Below are 15116 nucleotides of genomic sequence, written 5' to 3'. Positions count from 1 at the left end.
CAACATTCACTAAAATTGATATATAAAGAAATAAAGTACTGGCATTTGAGCTAGGATTTTTGGAAACAACTTCCAAAAGAAATAAAAACAGAAACCATTAAAAGGGGTTGCCTCAAATGCAGTCAACCAGGGATGGTCAGATGCTGTTTGACTACCTGGCAGACAAGCATGGTTTTAGGCAGAAATATTTAGATACACTCTACAGATATGCAAAATTCCAGTATGAATGTGGAAATTACTCTGGAGTAGCAGAACATCTTTAATTCTTTAAGTGTTGGTTCCAGCAACGGATAGAAATGCTTTGAGTTCACTCTGGGGAAAACTGGCCTCTGAAATCTTAATGCAGAATTGGGATGCAGCCATGGAAGACCATACACCACTAAAAGAGACCATAGATAATAATTCTGTGAGTTCTCCACTTCAATCTCTTCAGCAGCGAATGTGGCTCATTCATTGGTCTCTGTTTTCTGCAATCACCCTAAAGGGTGTGATAACATTATTGATCTCTTCCTTTACCAGCCACCGTATCTTAACACAATTCAGACAATGTGTCCACATATTCTCCGCTATTTGACCACAGCAGTCATAACAAACAAAGATGTCTGAAAACGCCGGCAGGTGCTAAAAGATCTGGTCAAAGTTATTCAACAGGAGTCTTACACATATAAAAACCCAATTACAGAGTCTGTTGAATGTTTATATGTTAACTTTGACTTTGATGGGGCTCAGAAAAAGCTAAGGGAATGTGAATCAGTGCTAGTGAATGATTTCTTCTTGGTTGCTTGTCTTGAGGATTTCATTGAAAATGCCTGTCTCTTCGTATTTGGACATTTTGTCGCATCCATCAATGTAGCAGCATAAACATGTTGGCAGATAAACTGAACATGACTCCAGAAGAAGCTGAAAGGTGGATTGTAAATTTGATTAGAAATTCAAGACTGGATGCCAAGATTGATTCTAAATTAGGTCATGTGGTTATGGGTAACAGTGTAGTCTCACCCTATCAGCAAGTGATTGAAAAGACCAAAAGCCTTTCATTTAGAAGCCAGATGTTGGCCATGAATATTGAGAAGAAACTTAATCAGAATAGTAGGTCAGAGGCTCCTAACTGGGCAACTCAGGACTCTGGCTTCTACTGAAGAACTGTACAGAAAAAATGAAAAAACTATAAAAGAAAGATGAAATAATAAAACCATTATACAAAGGTGAAACATTTTAGAAACAATTAACATATTGAGCATAAATTTTGGAGAATTTGAATAAAATTGGCTGTTTCATTTATGTCAATAAAAAAAAAATGGGGTTGCCTCTAGGTCACAGGAGGTTGTTGGGTGGAACAGGATGGGAAGGGGTGAGGCACTGTTGTTTTTCACCATAATCTCCTCTATTCTACTTGATTCGTTATCAAATGAATGCAGCATTTCAATTTGTAAAAAGAAAAAAAATTGCAAAGCAGGAAGCCTTGCTGAGGAGGGAAAGTCATTACCCGCCTCTGCCAGGCCTGTGATCACACCTGCTAGTGGAAAAAAACAGGGATTGGACCCTTGGAGACAGCAGATCATCCTCAGAGCCTTTAACTTTGGCTTGAAAAATTAATTCAATGCACTTAACCTTTTTGTTCTTGGTTTGCGGCCAAAATTAAAATGAACTTGCATTTTTTTGGACACTGATAGGAAGTGACTGGGGAAATGTGTAGGAAAAATACTGAAAGGAAATCTGCCAGTGTGATTTTTTTTCTCTGCCTTTGTACACTTTTCTTCTCAATTTTTCTACCATTATAATGAGGGAAAATAAGATTTTTTTTAAAAGAGGCCCAGTTTGATTAATACCACTTCAATGCAAAGAAGGAATTTCCCGTGGTCTATAAGGGTCGGGGCTGTGTCTACTTTGCTGGCCATCATATTTCCACCACTAGCAAAAGCTTGTTGAATGAATAAATATAATGTAACCTCCCAGGCTGGCAGTGACCAGTTAATGTCGGTGGGAGCAACCTGGGAGTGGACAGTAACCATCCCAACTGGGAAGGTTCCCAGGATGAGGGACTTTCAGTGCTAAACCTGGGACAATCCCAGGCAACTGGAGTCGGTAGCAAGCCTAGAAGAGGACTAGCTGTTTATCACCACCCTCCCAAAGTCACCACCACACACACTTTTTGTCAAAATTCGGAAGCTCAAAACTTCAATCAACTTTTTTTTTGCCTGTTTTTGTCAACGTCTTGAGGCTTGCAGGATCTTAGTTCCCCATCCAAGGACTGAACCTGTGGTCCCTGCAGTGGAAGTGTGGAGTCCTAACCACTGGACTGCCAGGGAATTCCCTCAATCGATTAATAAAACAACTGAAATCCTCTACTCGTACTCCACATCCCCATCCTTCCCCAGGCTTTCACAACCATCCCTTCACTGATGACTCCCTGGCCCTCCCTCCCACTCCCCGGCCGACCAGATGCTCCACCAAAGTCCCCTTTACTCAACCCAGCAGATACACCGTAGCGCACATCTTACTTCTTTGCAACATCTTTGATTGTTTTTCAGTCTCATTTTGAAACCCTTTTTCCCTGGCCTCTACCCCTCTGGCTTCTCATTTCCTTCATTAGTCATTTTAAGGAAGATAAATGCACTATCTTTAAATTGGTTCATTCATTATTTTACCAAACTTGGTATCACAAATGGAGTTGATACAGAAATTTCACACTTGATCACTGAATACAGTCCAAAGTATTTTAAATTGGGAATGTTTTTAGCTTTTTATTCTTTATTATTTTTTAAAATTTATTTATTTTTAATTTATTTTTGGCTGCGTTAGGTCTTCATTGCTGCACACAGGCTTTCTCTAGTTGTGGCATGTGGGGGGTACCCTTCGTTGTGGTGTACAGGCTTCTCATTGCAGTGGCTTCTCTTGTTGAGGATCACGGGCTCTAGGCACATGGGCTTCAGTAGTTGTGGCACGTGGACTCAGTAGTTGTGGCACACAGGCTTAGTTGCTCCAAGGCCCATGGGATCTTCCCGGACCTGGGATCGAACCCATGTCCCCTGCATTGGCAGACTGATTCTTAACCACTGCACCACCAGGGAAGTCCCAAAGTATTTTCAACTGGAAATGTTTTTAGCTTTTTATTTTAAATTTTATTTTGAACAATTTTAAACCTACAGAAAAGTTGAAGTATAATACAGTGAACACCCTTAGACCTTCCCCCTGTATTCACCAATAGTCAACTTTTTTCCACATTTGCTTTGTCTTTCTTTTCACATATATATATATATATATATATATATATATATATATATATATATATACACACACACATTTTTTTTTTTGCGGTATGTGGGCCTCTCACTGTTGTGGCCTCTCCCGTTGTGGAGCACAGGCTCCGGATGCACAGGCTCAGCGGCCATGGCTCACGGGCCCAGCCGCCCTGCAGCATGTGGGATCTTCCCGGACCGGGGCACAAACCCGCGTCCCCTGCATCGGCAGGCGGACTTTCAACCACTGCGCCACCAGGGAAGCCCTTCACATATATTTTACATATATATACACGAATATACTTTCTCCTTCTTATTATTATTACTATTGAAATATGTGAGAGTAAGTGGCAGACATCATGACCTTTTACCCTACATACTTCAGCATGGATTTCCTAAGAACAGGATTTTTCTCTTATCTAACTATAATATAAATATCAAATCTAGATACTTAATATCTATACAACACCATTATCTAGTATACAATCTATATTTAAATTTCCCCAATTATCCCAATAATGTCCATTATAGCAATTGTGTCTTCCAATCCAGGATCACAGGTCACACTCTTATGCCTTTGTAGGCTCCTTTACAGTAAGTCCCTTACATACGAATCTTCAAGTTGTGAACTTTCAAAGGTGTGAACATGCATCTGGTTTCAGCAAGGAACCAGACGCTGTGCCTTCAACGTCAGGCATGAGTGAAACTGCAGCTTGCCCTCCGTCTCCTATTGCTGACGACCCTTCAGCTCTACCATCTCCCACCTCCTCTCCCTCCTCCAGTCAGTAACTCTTCTTGCCTGTTCACCTGATGCCAGCCCCTGTATGTTAGCTGTCATACTGTACTACTGTACTTTTCAAGGTACTGCACTGTAAGATTAAAAATGTTTCCTTTATTTTTTGTGTTCGTTTTTTATGTATTATTTGTGTGAAAAGTATTATAAACCTATTACAGTACAGTACTATATAGCTGATTGTGTTAGTTGTATACCTAGGTTAACTTTGTTGGACTTACCAAAAAATTGGACTTACGAACGCACTCTCGGAATGGAACTTGTTCATATGTAGGGGACTTCTTGTAATTGCGAACAGTTTCTCGGCCTTTCTTTGTCTTTCAAGACATTGATATTTTTGTGTCTGGGCCAGTTGTTTTAGAGAAGGTATAAAGGAAAAACTCACTTCCTGTTGTGTGTCTCCTCTATTCTCAATACTTCTACAATACCATATCACTTCTGATGCCAGATGTGTGGTTTTTCCACACATCAAGCATTTCTGCGACACCAGCTGAGTGTCCTACAATTTAACTCAATTCCAGGCCATCTACCTGGAAATAGTGTCAGATCCTGCAGGTTAAGGCCTCAGTCCTATAAGACTGTCCCTTCCCCGCATACAAGACACCAAGGGAAAGTCCAGGTTGATAACTGTGTTTCTAACCAACCAGCTATGAATCAGTCGTTCCCACCACTTCTTCCTTAGGTTTGATTAATTTGCTAGAGAGGCTCACAGAACTCAAGAAAACAGTTTACTGGACTTCCCTGGTGGTCCAGTGGTTAAGACTCTGTGCTTCCAATGCAGGGGACGCAGGTTCGATCCATGGTCAGGGAACTAAGATCCCACATGCCACACACAGCAGCCAAAAATAAAAGAAACAGTTTACTTACTAGATTACCAGTTTATTACAAAAGGATACAACTCAGGAACAGCCAGATGGAAGAGACGCACAGGGCAAGCTATGTGGGAAGGGGCGTGCCACCCTCCCAGCACCTCCACATGTTCATCAACCCAGAAACTCTGTAAACGTGGTCCTTTTGGGGTTTTATGGAGACTTTGTTACATGGACACGATTGATTAAATCATTGGCCATTGGTGATTGAACTCAATCTCTAGTCCTTCTCCCCTCCCTGGAAGTTTGGGATTGAAGATTCCAACCCTCTAATCACATGGTTGGCTCCCCTGACAACCAGCCCCCATCCTTAGGGGCTTTCCAAAAGTCACCCCATTAACATAAACTCAGGTGTGATTGAAGGGGATTTGTTATGACACTTGTTATGACACAAGACATTCCTTTCACTTTTATGGCCCTGGCATTATTTCAGAAACCAAGGACAAAAGACCAAATACTAAAAGAAAAGATACTCCCATTGCTCTTATCAATTGGGAAATTCCAAGGGTTTTAGGAGCTCTGTGCCAGAAATGGGGACAAAGATGAAATATATATTTCTTATCATAAATCACAATATCACATAATGTCCCCTAGGTTATTTGTTGTTGCTCTTGTTTTATGAATAAATCAGGTTGCAAATTTTTGACAGGAAAGCCTAGAAATGCTGTGTGTCCTTCTTGGTGCCTCGTATCAGGAGGCACAGGACATAATTCATCCCATTACTGGTGATGTTAACTTTGATCCCTTGGTTAAGGTCACTTGTGCTAGGCTTCTCCACTCTAAAGTTACCTTTATCATCTTCGTGATGAATAAGTAGTCTGTGGAGGGAATTCCCTGGCAGTCCAGTGGTTAGGACTCCACATTTATACTGCAGGGACCACAGGTTTGATCTCTGATCAGGGAACTAAGATCCTGCAAGCCATATGGCCAAAAAAAAAAAAAAAAGTCTGTGGAAAGACGTTTGAGACCCTGTAAGTACCCTGTTCTCCAACAAAAGTCTACCTAAAGATTTTAACATCCTTTAATGTTTCTTGCCTGAATCAATTATTACTATGTTGGGTTCAAGACATGAATTGCCTAATTCTTCCTCTGTATTTATTAATTACAGTCTAATGTAATTTCCCTTCTTCTCCACTTATTATTTGTTTTTATTTTTAGGATAGCCATGTGTTCATTGATCATGCATTATATAATGTATTATAATCTATTAAGTCATTATCCATTTTAATATGTATATTGTTCCAGATTCATCCAGTGGGAGATTTTTCCATTTGATTCCTGTGTCCTCTTCAGTTTTTGAGCTCTTCCTTCTTGTTTTCCTCCTCCTTTTCCTCTTCCCCTTCTCCTCCTCTTTCTCTTTCTTCTTCTCCTCCCCACCTCTCTCTTCCCTCTCTCTTCCAGGCACCCTTTGTACTTCCTCTGTACCAACCCTGGGAGCTCTTCAAGGAGTTCTGTTTCCCGTCACAGAGAGGTCTGTTAGAAACCAAGATCTAAACACAGGGTAAACTCAGTACTTCTAGAAGTATCACTGCTTCTAGACCCTTTATCAGACACAGATAGGACATATAAATATTATATAGTAAATTCATATGACACCTTTAAGTGTGGTCCAACACAGCAAGTTTCTTCCTCATCCTCCCTCCCACATTTGTATCCCCTCCCCAACCCCAATGTTATTCTTGATCACAACGCTGTGTGTTGCCATCATTGCACTGAGCACAATTTATATTTACTGTCTATCCCCTCACTGGAGTGTGAAGTTCCATGAGTCTGTGCTGTGGATCATTGCATCTCCAGTGCCTTGCTTGGTGCCGGGCACACAGTAGACACTTTATATATTTGTTGAGTAAATGGCTACTTTTCCTTGGTTGGACCCAGGGAATGCCCCAAAGGATTCTGCCTGCACTTTTCAGGTCCCTGCACATCCTCTGCCTGGTTAGGGCCTCGCTCTGTGTTCCAGCTGCCTGTGCTCACCTGATCACAACACCCTCCCACCATGATATCATGTTGGCTCCTGTGACCCTCTATTGTCAGCTTCATGGGTGCACGGGCTGTGATTTATTTGTCTTTGTTCCCCAAACCCGGCTAATGCCTCACACATAGTAGGCGCTCCATAAATATTTGTTGAATGAAAGAATAAGTGATTTTGCCAGGAAGTGGAGGTACCAGAATTCAAACTTGGGTCTCCACAGTGACCTCCTCTTTCCCCACGTGATCCATCACTCACTCCCCAGAGGAGAGGAAAGAGGACCTGGCCTTGAAGACCAGGTAGGATTTGGTGAGTAGAGAAGAGGGATCAGCTTTCCAAGGTTAGGTGGGCAGTCATTAGCCTGACAGTCATCTACTGCTTTGACTTTGTACCTTCTTTATTTCAGAGTTTCCTGGTTACAAGGTTTTTACTTTTATCCTCAGCTCTCCATCCATTTCATATCTGCCTCAAAGTAAGACCCCACCCAGATGGTACTGAATGTCAGGGAGGGGGCCAGGCTCCCAGATGGTGTGTGCACTGGACCCCCCTACCTGGCCTGGCTCTGTGGCCTGAAGCTCAGACTTGGCTGTGTTGGCAGCATGGTGCTTGGTGCTTGACCTGACAGGTAATGTGATCAATCTAGTTTGGCCCCTGGCCCTTGGCACCTGCCTCAGCCTTGGCCCTGTGCTGCAGCTTGACTCAGTTCTAGCTTGGCTGCGATGGTTCAGACCATCTGGCCTCTCTCCAAGCAGGCAAGAATAGTAACAACAAACAGAAGTCCGATACCTCAATGGCAGCCGCCTCAGACCTTTTTGGGAAGGCAAATGTAAATGCACAAATCAATCAAAAAAATACACTCGTCATGTCTGCCAACAGCCATTAACCCCTTGGCTGGAGATGGGTTGGGAAATGGGAAACCTGGATTCTGGGCTCCACTGGCTTAGGGCCTTTGGTAAGGCCTTGGATGAACCACCCAAGTCTTTGAGTCTCAAGTGGGAGAATGGGCTGAAAAGAAATCAGGCCTGGGTGTGGGGAATGCCGCTAGAGTGGAGAGTTGGGGCCATATCATGGCATCTTTAAAGCAGTGTATTTTGTCATTGTATGATTGCTTGTGGCCAAAAAATCGTGAACAAAACCTAATGTACACAGGCAGCCATTTAAGGAACAAGCTCTATTATATATTGTTAAGTTAAAAGAGCAAAGATGTAAAACACACATGTACACAGACACACACACACAGATGCACATATAACTTGCATATGCACAGCCTATGTTTCTGGAAGGAGACACACAAAACTGGTACCAGGGTTTCCCCTGCAGAAGGGGAACTGGGTATGTGCGAGTCTGCAGTGAGAGAGAATTTGTGTCATATACTCTTATTCCCATTTGCATGTCTCATCTAGTCTAAATAAATGAATACAATGAGGAGGGAATTATCAACTCTTTTTTTTTTTTTGCAGTACATGGGCCTCTCACTGTTGCGGCCTCTCCCGTTGCGGAGCACCGGCTCCGGATGCGCAGGCCCAGCGGCCATGGCTCGTGGGCCCAGTCGCTCCGTGGCATGTGGGATCTTCCTGGACTGGGGCATGAACCCGTGTCCCCTGCATCGGCAAGCGGACTCTCAACCACTGCGCCACCAGGGAAGCCCTATCAACATATTTTTAAAATGCACATTTTCAAAACTTACCTCAGTTTAAATCTAATTCAAATCTATATGATTACATATACACACACATATTTAACACACACATAAAGTTTTATATGATATAAATATAAGAAGAGAGATAATTTTGTAGTTATATACATGTATGAATATGTATAAATATACATATGTGTGTGTGTGTGTGTGTATATATATATATATATATACACACACACACACAACTTGACATAAATGTTTCAGTGTAGAAATATGAGCAGCAGTCTACTCTGGTCTGAATGAGTTGGAAGTTCAATTATGGGCAGTTTCGAGGGCAGAGACCATATTTGCCAGCTCACTGCTGGGTCCCCTCTGCCTAATGCAGCCCCCGCCCACAGTCAGAGCCCAGGCCTGATGAGAAGCCCACAAGTGAGCCCTACCTCACCTAGTGTTGGTATCTAGGTGGAATATTCTTGAACGTTTGTGTTTTACTTTGTGTTTTCATAGTCTCATGTTTTAGTTTGGACAAAACATTGCTTTCATAGTTTATCTTCCTTGATTCTCCAGACAAGCATGGGAGGTGAGGGTTGTTATCTGCATGTTACAGAGGAAAAAATGAGGCTGAGACACTAGGGGCCCAGCCCAAATTTGCACAGCTGTCCACTAAGAGGACTACTTGCAACCAGTCTGAACAGTGATGGCTGCCATTTCCTGTGGGACCGTCACCATGCTTGGCACTGTATGTGTACAGTGTTACTTAATTTAATCCTCACAAAAAACCTCTGTGGTGATATCATGATCCCCAATTTATGGATGAAACAATGAAAGAAAACTAGACTCAGAAAGGTAAGGCAAATGAGTACAAAGCCAGCTTGTCAAGGGCTAGAACCTGGTCTCTGCTTTCTGTCTGTTGCTTTTTCTGCTGCACATGGCTCCTCCCTTAAGCTCTACGGCAAACTTTAGGGTGCATCTGTGTCTCCACCTAGAGGGTTTGCTGGGCCCCTCCAGCAGCATTTCTTTTTTTTTTTAAATTAATTTATTTATTTTTGGCTGCGTTGGGTCTTCGTTGCTGCGCGTGGGCTTTCTCTAGCTGCGGTGAGCAGGGGCTACTTTTCGTTTCGGTGCGTGGGCTTCTCATTGCGGTGGCTTCTCTTGTTGCGGAGCACGGGCTCTAGGTGCATGGGCTTCAGTAGTTGTGGCGCGCGGGCTCTAGAGTACAGGCTCAGTAGTTGTGGCGCACGGGCTTAGTTGCTCTGCGGCATGTGGGATCGATCTTCCCGGACCAGGGCTCGAACGTGTGTCCCCTGCATTGGCAGGTGGATTCTTAACCACTGCACCACCAGGGAGATCCTCCAGCAGCATTTCTGATTCTGTAGGTCTGGGAAGGAGGATTTGCATTTAAAGTTATGCTTCTGCTGCTGGTCTGGCACCTCGAGCTAGGACAGCCTCTGACCCCACTGCTTCAGAGTCCTGCTCAGGCTCTGCTGGAGGGGTCCCTGGGGCAGAGCCTGGGCCTGGAGCTGATGCGTGGCTCTCAGACGAGCAAGTTCTTGTCTGTGGCTGAGCTGTTAGTGTTTTCAGCAATAAAAACCATCCCTGGTGTTTATAAGCAGAAAAGCAGTTTATCAGAAGGCCATAGGCTCCCAGAATCACCAGGAAGCCTGGATAGCCAGGTCAAGGGAGCCGCAGCGTGGACACAGACCAAAGCTCCCTGCAGATCTGGCCTGGTGAGGGTATGCCAGCCACAGGCCCTGCAGGACACATGCACAGCCAGGACCTCCAGCACCACTGGCCCTGGACGCTGGAGGCTGCTGCTGGCCCTGGGATGGATGTGCTTCTTGTTGCTTTGTTTCTCTAGCCCTCAAACCAGAGTCTGAAGGGGCAGTGGTCTACCTGGCTCAGCCTGGGTCATGTGACGCCCATCAGATGCAAGGGATGCTGGGAAAGTGAACCTCTGGCTTTAGGGTCTCTAACGAGGGTGGATGGCTCCACCTCCTAGCAATGTGCATACGGTAGGAAATTGCCCAGACAGGAGGATCAGATCCCGGGCCGCCAAATGACACCAAATGCCCATGCTGGTGGCAGCTTTGTCCTTAGGCTTTTGGTGGAGGTTAAGGCTTGTTTGTTTGCATGTACTTAAGTCATGTTTGGGCTCATCAGTTAACAATTATTGAGGTACCGCTCTCTGTTCACTGCTATCAAATAGCTGTTGAGCCCTCACTTGTATGCAAGGAGTGCAAAGCAATTTTCATTATACAAAGAGGACATTGTAGTTGGATACAAGGAACATATTCTGTAGTCTGTCTGACCAGGCATTATTTTGAGAAAACATATTGGTCTTCTCCCCTAAACTGAAATGGAGGGGCAGGCCCCATTTTTCAGGGAGCAAAGAAAATGCCTGATTGAAGCATTCATTCGCCTGACCTGTCAGCTCAGGGGCTGCTGTGTGTCCGGCTGTGCAGTGCAGGCATGGCAGATGACAAGCACAAAGATGAGGTGTGTATATGGCCAAACTCACGTGCATGACTCGTGCGGGAAACAGGATCACACCGGGAGGCTGAGCAGCAACCAGTTATTTCTGCCCAGGATATTCTTAGCAAAGAGTTTAGTAAAAGATGGAAAGACCATAGCACTTAAGCAATGATCTTGGGTCTCAGACAGTGTGGTTCTCAACCAGTAGAATTTTCCATACTGGCCTTTGTATCTCCAGCATCCCCTCCCCTCACACCCATCGTTCACCCTGTTGCCAAAGAATCTTCTAGAGACAGTATTTTATTATGTCACAGGGTGGTTCCATCTCCTCACTGGTTCCCCTCATTCTCCTGGTCAGACTCATGTACCCAGTATAGGCCGGGCCCACCCAGCCCCCTTGGCCACAGCTGCCTACACGGCCCTGCTCCAGGCAGTCTGGCCACCTGCTCGTGTCTGGCGGCCTTGCTCAGTCTCACCTCTGAGTATATGCTGTTCCCTCCAGCTAGAAGGCCTTCCCGAACTTCTCTCCTCTCCAATCTTTTCCTGGCCTTCCTGGATCAGACCTCTCCTCTTTCTGGCCATCCAGCTTTAACTTCCCTGCGTGCTCACCCTCTGTCCCATTCACTTAACATTGGCCATTCATTCATTCATTCAACAAAAATGTACGGAGGCCCACTAGGTACCAAGTGCTGTGGTGGGTGTTAGACCTGAAGTGAGAACAAGAGGCTCCTGCCTTTAAGATGATGAATGTCCACCAAGTAAAAATCTCGCTACACTGGGGAAAGGGCCACGAAGGGGAAGTTGTACTATGTGGGCCATGAGAGGATGTCACAGGGCAGCAGGAAGGCAGCTGGGATTAGATAAGGCCTCCTGGGGAAGGGTCATTTACGCAGGCAAATTTGAGTTGGAGTTAACCAGGGAGAGAGAAGTTTATGAGTATTTCCAACTACAACTCTAAAACTCTTAGAAGAAAACGTAGGGGAAAAGCTTCATGACTTTGGATTTGGCAATGATTTCTTGGATATGATACCAAAAGCGCAGGCAACAAGACTAAAAATAAGTAAACTGGACTATAGCAAAAATTCAACTTCTGTGCATCAAAAGATACATCAACAGAGTGAAGAGGCAACCCCACAGAGTGGGAGGAAATATTTGCAAATCACATATTTGATAAGGGGTTATACATTATAAAGAACTCCTTCAACCTCCTCCAAAAGAAAAACTTGATTAAAAAATGGACAAAGGACTTGAATAGACGTTTCTCTAAAGAAGATTTTAAAAATGGCCAATCAGCACATAAAAAGATGCTCAACACCTCTAGTCATTAGGGAAATGCAAATCAAAACCACAATGAAATATCACCCCACAACAGTTAGGATGGCTAATATTAAATTTAAAAAGCCCACAAAATAACAGGTGTTGGGAAGAGTGTGGAGAAATTGGAACTCTGTGTGCGGCTGTTGGTGGGAATGTACAATGGTACGGTCACTATCAAAAATAGCATAGCCATTCCTCAAATAATAAAAATAAAATTATCATATGATCTGGCAATTCCACTTCTGGGTATATACCCAAAAGAATTGAAAGCAGAATCTTGAAGTGATATTTCGACACTGATGTTCACAGCAGCATTAATCATAATAGCCAAAAGGCGGAAGCAACCCAAACGTCCATGGATAGAAGAATATATAAACAAAATGTGCTATATCCATACAATATTACTTGGCCTTTAAAAGGAAAGACATTCTAACACATGCTACAACACGGATGCACCTTGAAGACATTACACTAAATGAAATAAACCAGTCACAAAAAGACAAGTACTATATCATTCTACTTATATGAGATACCTAGCATGGTGAAAATCATAGAGACAGAAAGTAGCATGGTGGTTGCCGAGGGCTGGGAGGAAGGGGGAATGGGGAGTTATTGTTTAAGGAGTACAGAATTTCAGTTTTGCAAGATGGATAGAGTTCTGGAGATGGATGGCAGTGATGGTTGTACAACAATGTGAGTGTCCTTGACACTACTGAACTGTATGCTTAAAAATGGTTAAGACAGTGAATTATATGTTACGTGTATTTTACAACACCTAAAATTTTTTTTAAACCTATAAAATATATTTTAACATAAATAATATATCTCCTGGGAGGGGAAGAGCATCCCTAGAAGGCAGATGAAGGCCCAGGAGTGGGGAAGACCTGGCGGAACATGGTGTGGGAGGGGCAGCAGCCGGCTGGGAGGCTGGACTCATTTGGGAGTTGATCTGAAGGGCAGAGGGAAGCCATTATACCAGGTTCAGGCCATGGAGGGAGGAGATTTTGCTTTAGAAAGATCACGTGGCAAAGATTGGAGGGAGGGACAAGAGGCAGGGAGCTGGCTGGGGACTCCAGGAGAAAGAGGATGGCAGTTAGCGCTGAGGAGGAGGCATGGAAAGGGAGAGACGCGCATGGCCTTGAGACATACTCATAAAAGAGAACAGCAACGTGACTTGGAAATGGTCCCGAAGGAGAGGAGGACCCAAGGGCAGCTCGGATGGCTCAAGCACCTGGCTGCATGTGGGTGCCATACATCAAGATGGGGACCTCCAGAGAGGAACGGGTCTGCGACAAAGAATTCCATTCTGATCGTGTTAGGTTTGAAGTACCCATGAAATGTCCAAGCAGAGAAGTCTGCCTAGTGCTTGGGTATTTCGGGTTGGAGGCAGGCTGAGGGTATAAATGATATTTTAAATAAATGCTATTGAAATCTGTGGGAGGGGATCACCCAGGGAGAAAGGGGAGGGGGAGAGGAGAAGTCGAGGCTGGCTGAACCCTGAAGAACTCCAGAAGACTGCAAGAGGAGCCCCAAAGGGGCAGGAGGGGAGGATGGAGTGTCAGGGAGCAGGGAGGGGTCGGCTGTGTTGATTTAACAACATGGAGGTTAGAGCAGTTTTGGTGGAGCTGGGGAGGCGGAAACCAGACTGCAGTGGGTGAAGATGTGGTTTGGCCGCAGAGGGATGGGGTGGGGGATGGTAGCTGAACGAGGGCTCCAGGACCAGTGGGAGGGGGTGTTTATAGATGTGATCATTTTTGTTAATGTTTTAAATTCTCCCCTTCCGTTTTATCTGGAAAAGGAATGCCTGCTCATGGCAAGAAGAATTCACACTGTGAGGTGGTGGGAACCCCTAGGATCTTTCATAACAAAGGGACTCAACGGTTCAGAAGGCTGGCACTCGATGGTGACCCCCTTCCAGAGTCTCCTGCCTTGCAGGACAGTTCTGCCTCTGGGGCTGGTTGGTTGGTTTCTCACGTGGGAGATACCGGAGTGCACCTGCGCATTGAAGGAATGGACCGGAGGGGAATCCTGGGCCCATGCCTGGGGCTTGGCCTGTACCCTGTGCCGGGAAAGGAGGGTGAGCAGGGGGTGCAGGGGCGGGAGTCTCATCCACAGCTGCTGCTTTTTCTCTGAGGGCTGAGGTCTTCAGCTGGGAGTGAAAGGGGGAGGGATGGGGGACGGGGAGGAAAGAGGAGAAAGTCCAACTTGGCTCTCAGGGCCACTGTGCTGGTCTCTGGCTCTCGGTCTCACAGCCTGTTCTCAGCAGAGCAGCCTGCCGGAGCCTCTGAAACCTTCAGCGAGATGACAGAACTCCTCCATTTCAAACCCTGCAGTGACTGCTCACATCGTCATCACTCGCCTCCCTGCCCTGCATCAGCTGGCCCTGCCCCCTCCAACCTTGGCTCCTGTCTCCTCCCTCCAGCCACAGAGGTTCCCAGAGTTCCATGAGCACCAGGCATGCTTCTGCCACAGGTCCTTTGCACCAGCTGTTCCCACTACTGGACCAGCTTCTTGGCCTTGGCACTATGGACTCTTTGGCTAAGTTTTGGTCGTGGGAGCTGTCCTGTGCATTGTAGGCTGTTTACAGCTTCTCCCTTCTAGATGCCAGTAGCACCTCCACATACACAGAGTTGTGACGACAAAAATGTCTCCACATGTTGGCAAAAGTCCTCTGGGTAAGAGGGAGGAAACACCACTGGCCTGAGAACCACTGGCCTAGAAGAGGTTTCCCTAGATACCCACTAGATCTCCTCCCTCCCCTTTTCATGTCTTTGCTCAAATCTCTTCTGCTCAATGAGGCCCACCCTGACCACCTCAT

At 45.1% G+C, this 15116-nt stretch overlaps 1 pseudogene across 1 annotated transcript; it reads left to right on the top strand.

Moving 5' to 3' along the window:
* Positions 1 to 116: 116 nt before the first annotated feature.
* Positions 117 to 1288, top strand: LOC308607211 (eukaryotic translation initiation factor 3 subunit E-like; annotated as a pseudogene). The gene has a single exon. The product of its transcript is annotated as a eukaryotic translation initiation factor 3 subunit E-like (transcript).
* Positions 1289 to 15116: the final 13828 nt, after the last annotated feature.

This window comes from Mesoplodon bidens (assembly GCF_964165515.1).
Source record: "Mesoplodon bidens genome assembly, chromosome: 19".
Lineage (NCBI taxonomy): Eukaryota > Metazoa > Chordata > Mammalia > Artiodactyla > Ziphiidae > Mesoplodon > Mesoplodon bidens.
Note: the sequence above shows the minus strand (reverse complement) of the source record. Positions and strands in the feature narration are given on the sequence as shown.